This window comes from Salmo trutta, chromosome 16, assembly GCF_901001165.1.
Source record: "Salmo trutta chromosome 16, fSalTru1.1, whole genome shotgun sequence".
Classification (NCBI taxonomy): Eukaryota; Metazoa; Chordata; class Actinopteri; order Salmoniformes; family Salmonidae; genus Salmo; species Salmo trutta.
This window is the reverse complement of record NC_042972.1, coordinates 15,542,725-15,548,339: the sequence shown is the minus strand read 5'-3', so window position 1 is coordinate 15,548,339 and position 5,615 is coordinate 15,542,725.

Sequence of the window (5,615 nt, the reverse complement as noted above, 5' to 3'; positions counted from 1 at the left end):
TACTATAATATTTCACCTTTCAATCATTTTTAGTGACAGTACAAATTTGACCCCATTTCATACAACTGACAACAGAGCATTTTCTGCAAAGATACACCATTCAAATGTCTGCAGACTTGTTACAACTTCAGCTTTTAGCATGAATTGATTTCATCCCTGTCACCAAGAGAACGTGGTTGTGTTTCAATTCTACTAAATTATTTAATATTTGTTAATGTTTAGAAATACGTCTGAGAATATTCTGTCCCCTTTAATATGCTGTTTCCAAGGCTGGGCTCAGTCACTCAATATACACCCAAATGTCAGTCGGAACCAGCCCAGAACCCCTCAAAGTTCCCTAAATAGGGGACTTAACATCTAAGAGGTTTTTAAGCCAAGAAGCAGCTCTAACATCTCCATAAATCATTATATTTACAGGGTCATAGTCTGAGAGGAGGAGAAGAGATACAGTACAGCATTATCGCTGCAGGGCTGCAGAACAGGAGCACAACTGGCAGACAAGGCTATTATTTAGCGGATGTAGCTTCAGAAGCTGTAACCCCAGAGTAGTCCACTTTGACCTAATAAAGATGACCAGAACTCAACAATACATTTTTGTTTTATTGCATAACCAGTCACAAGTAAGTTATGATAGATTTCCATATTCACACATACAAATGGAATATTATGTCATAAGTTGTCCACGCAGTAAAAATACTTTCACCTCTTTCGCACTGTTCATGTTTGACATTTAATAGAGATACAGTATATATACAAAAGTATGAGGACTCCCCTTCAAATGAGTGGATTCAGCTATTTCAGCCACACCCATTGCTGAAAGGTGTATAAAATTGAGCAGACAATCATGCAATCGCCGTAGACAAACATTGGCAGTAGAATGGCCTTACTGAAGAGCTCAGTGACTTTTAACGTGGCACTGTCATTTTAACGTGGCACTGCCACCTTTCCAACAAGTCAGTTCGTCAAATTTCTGCTAGAGCTGCTCCGGTCAAATGTAAGTGCTGCTATTGTGAAGCGGAAATGTCTAGGAAGTGGTAGGCCACACAAGCTCACAGAACGGGACCGCCAAGTGCTGAACAACACTCACTACCGAGTTCCAAACTGCCTCTAGAAGGAACGTCAGCACAATAACTGTTCGTCGGCAGCTTCATGAAATGGGTTTCCATGGCCAAGTAACCGCACACAAGCCTAAAATCACCATGCGCAATGCCAAGCGTCAGCTGGAGTTGTGTAAAGCTCGCCGCCATTGAAATCTGGAGCAGTGCAAACGTGTTTTCTGGAGTGATGAATCACGCTTCACCATCTGGCAGTCCGACAGACGAATCTAGGTTTGGCAGATGCCAGGAGAACGCTACCTGCCTCCATGCATAGTGCCAACTGTAAAGTTTGGTGGAGGAGGAATAAAGGTCTCGGGCTGTTTTACATGGTTCAGGCTAGGCCCCTTGGCTAGGTTCCAGTGAAGGGAAATCTTAACGCTAGGATGCCATCGATCCCGACAAACCATTTCTGTATGGATCTCGCTTTGTGCATGGGGGCATTGTCATGCTGAAACAGGAAAGGCCCTTCCCCAAACGGTTGCCACAAAGTTAGAATCACAGAATTGTCTAGAATTACTTTGTATGACATTCTAAACGATTATGTGATTCAAACTTTGTGGCAACAGTTTGGGGGAGGGTATTTCCTGTTTCAGCATGACAATGCCCCGGTGTACAAAGCGAGGTCCATAAGAAAGTGGTTTGTAGAGATCGGTGTGGAAAACGTGACTGACCTGCACAGAGCCCTGACCTCAACCCCATCAAACATCTTTGGGATGAATTGAAACTCAGACTGCGAGCCAGGCCTAATCACCCAACATCAGTGCCCAACCTCACTAATGATCTTGTGGCTGGATGGAAGCAATTAGCTGCTGCCAAGGCAGTCCAGCAAAATTAAGGCAGTTATACAATTTTAAAAACATTACAATACATTCATTACAGAATTCACAACACACTAAGTGTGCGTCCTCAGGCCCATACTCCAGTACCACATACATAGTGCGTATGTCATGTGTGTGTATATATGTGTATGTGCCTATGTTTGTGTTGCTTCACAGTCCCGCTGTTCCATAAAATGTATTTTTATCTGTTTTTTAAACCTGATTCTACTGCTTGCATCAGTTACCTGATGTGGAATAGAGTTCCATGTAGTCATGGCTCTATTTAGTAACCTGCACCACCCATAGTCTGTTCTGGACTTGGGCCTGTGAAGATACCTCTTGTGGCATGTCTTGTGGGGTATGCATGGGTGTCTGAGCTGTGTGCTAGTCATTTAACCTCTACGGGATCGGTGTCTCTATACTGGGATGATTGTTGCTAATGTGCGTTAATGTGACTAGAATTATGTTGTAAGTAACAGCCAACTTTCCAGGACATAGACATGTCTTATATATGCAGAAAGCTTACATTCTTGTTGATCTAAAAATACCATGCTATTGTTTGAGGAGAGTGCACAACAACAAACTTTTATCACGGCAACTGGTTTGATACATTCACCTCTGAAGGTAAATAATGTACTTACATTCAGTAATCTTGCTCTGATTTGTCATCCTGAGGGTCCCAGAGATAAAATGTAGCATAGTTTTGTTTGATAAAATCCCTTTTTATTATCAAATGTAGGAACTGGGTTCTACAGTTTGAACCCCTGCTGTTTCTAATAATAATGGAATTGGTGCAAAGTTTATATCGGCGGAAAGAGAGGATTGAGTTGCAGCCACAACAATAAATGGTATGTCTCTAGCATAAACACACAGCTATTCAATATTCAAAATTATGTCACTGTATGATGCACGGGAGCGTCAATAGACTCTAGGGGGTAAACTTAATCCTGGACCACAAAGCATTGGTGTTTAGTTCAGAATAAGGCTTAATATGTATCTGGGAAACCGGTCTCAAATCTCTACTGTTTTCGGTATTGAATAAAAAAAACAAATTGTTGTCAAATTACATTTTTATCAAATGAGGTAAATGGAAAATTGCCTTAATTAGCATAAATATTCAAATCAATAGCTGTTGGCAGTGCAATTCACCCAACATGCAGGACCTTGGCCTCATTAGCATACAGAAGGTTGTTAAGAACTCCCAAGGTAACTTATTAAATTAACTATGCTGAATATTATTATCAGCCAGTCAACCAGACCAAAGTACAGATTTCCAGCGGTCTAATGTCCATTGCTCCTGTTTCTTGGCCCAAGCAACTTCTTCTTATTGGTGTCCTTTAGTAGTGGTTTCTTTGCAGCAATTCGACCATGAAGGCCTGATTCAGGCAGTCTCCTCTGAACAGTTGATGTTGAGATATGTCTGTTACTTGAACTCTGTGAAGCATTTATTTGGGCTGAAATCTGAGGTGCAGTTAATTACCCATTTCTGAGGCTGGTAACTGTAATGAACCTATATTCTGGAGCAAAGGTAACACTGGGTCTCCCTTTCCTGTGGCTTATTTGAGCTGTTCTTGCTTAATATGGACTTGGTCTTTTACCAAATATGGCTATCTTCTGTATACATTATTTTTTAAACCTTTATTTAACTAGGCAAGTCAGTTAAGAACAAATTCTTATTTACAATGACGGTCTACACCGGCCAAACCCGGACGAAAAATTCCACAAATGTACTAAATTCCACAAATGTACTTTTAACAAGGCACACCTGTTAATTGAAATGCATTCCAGGTAACTACCCAATTAAGCTGGTTGAGAGTATGCCAAGAGTGTGCGAAGCTGTCATCAAGGGAAAGGGTGGTGTAACGGCTGTCGTAGGAGAGAGAGGACCAAGGCGCAGCGGGTTGCATGTTCATCATATTATTTATTTTAATTAAAGTGAACACGAAAACAAGGAACAAAGAGAACGACAGACCGACAGTTTCACAGGCTAAATAATAACAGCAGTGAGAAATACAACTACCCACAAATCCCCAGGTGAAAACAAGCATCTAATATATGACTCCCAATCAGGAACAACGACGTACAGCTGTTCCTGATCGGGAGTCATATATTAGATGCTTGTTTTCACCTGGGGATTTGTGGGTAGTTGTATTTCGCACTGCTGTTATTATTTAGCCTGTGAAACTGTCGGTCTGTTGTTCTCTTTGTTTCTTGTTTTCGTGTTCACTTTAATTAAAATAAATAATATGATGAGCAGCGGAGGAGGGAGCAACGGGTGGACTATCGTGAGACATGGGCAGAACTGAGGATAAGCATTTCCAGGGCTATGGAGGTGTTAAGGGAGCCCGAGAGGCAGCCCCAATACATTTTTTTGGGGGGGGGGGCAAATGGGTAGTTTGGCTGGGCAAGGATTGAGCCCCAGGCCAAATCCCCGTACCTTTTTTGGGCAACCTATGACTGGACAGGTCCCGTGCTTTGGGGTGATGGGTGCTGTGGCGAGGCTGGGTATTTTCAGGCGGTATGCGCAGTACCAGCGCCCCGCATGTGCCAGGGGAAAGTGGGCATCCAGCCAGTAGGGGTGATGCCAGTCCTGCGCTCGAGACCGCCAGTGCGCCTCTACGGTCCAGTGTTTCCCGCTACACGCACTAGCCTTGAGGTGCGTGTCTCCAGGCTGGCACGTCCAGTACCAGCACCACGCATCAAGCTTCCAGTGAGTCAGCCCAGTCCAACTCAGCCTGTCCCCACTCCCCGCACTAGCCCGGAGGTGTGTGTCCCCAAACTGGCACTTTCAGTACCAGCACCACGCACCAGGCTTCCAGTGCGTCAGACCAGGCCCGAGATTCCGATGACAGTGCCTCGTCCAGAGTGTCCGGCAACAGTGCCTCGTCCAGAGTGTCCGGCAACAGTGCCTCGTCCAGAGTGTCCGGCAACAGTGCCTCGTCCAGAGTGTCCGGAAACAGTGCCTCGTCCAGAGTGTCCGGCAACAGTGCCTCGTCCAGAGTGTCCGGCAACAGTGCCTCGTCCAGAGTATCCGACAACAGTGCCTCATCCAGAGTATCCGGAACCAGGTGAGACGGCCCACTGTCCGGAACCAGGTGAGACGGCCCACTGTCCGGAACCGAGTGAGTCTGCCTGCGACCCGGAACCGAGTGAGTCTGCCTGCGACCCGGAACCGAGTGAGTCTGCCTGCGACCCGGAACCGGGTGAGTCTGCCTGCTACCCGGAATCGGGTGAGTCTGCCTGCGATCTGGAACTGAGTGAGTCTGCCTGCGATCCAGAACAGAATGAGGGGGAAATTAATTGTGAACTGTGTAAGTCTGTCTACAGCTTGGAACCGAATGAGTCTGCCTACGACCCGGAACTGAGTGAGTCTGCCTACGGCCCAGAGCTAAGAGACTCTGTCTATAGTCTGGAGGATAGTAGGCCAACCTCCAGTATAGGTGGTTTGGGGAGGGGGGGGGGTGTTGCACAGGTGCCGTCGTTGACGGCAGCCACCCTCCCTTCCCTCCATTTAGTTTAGGGGGATTTTATTTTTTGTGTGTTTTCTTTTGAGGTGCATCTGGGGTCTGGGGGTACTGTCATGTCCTTACCAGTAGAGGGAGTAATTGTATTATATTTGGTCAGGACGTGGCAGAGGGGTATTTGTTTCATATGGTTCGGGTTGTGTGTGTTATTTAAGGGGTGTTTGGTTTATGTAGTC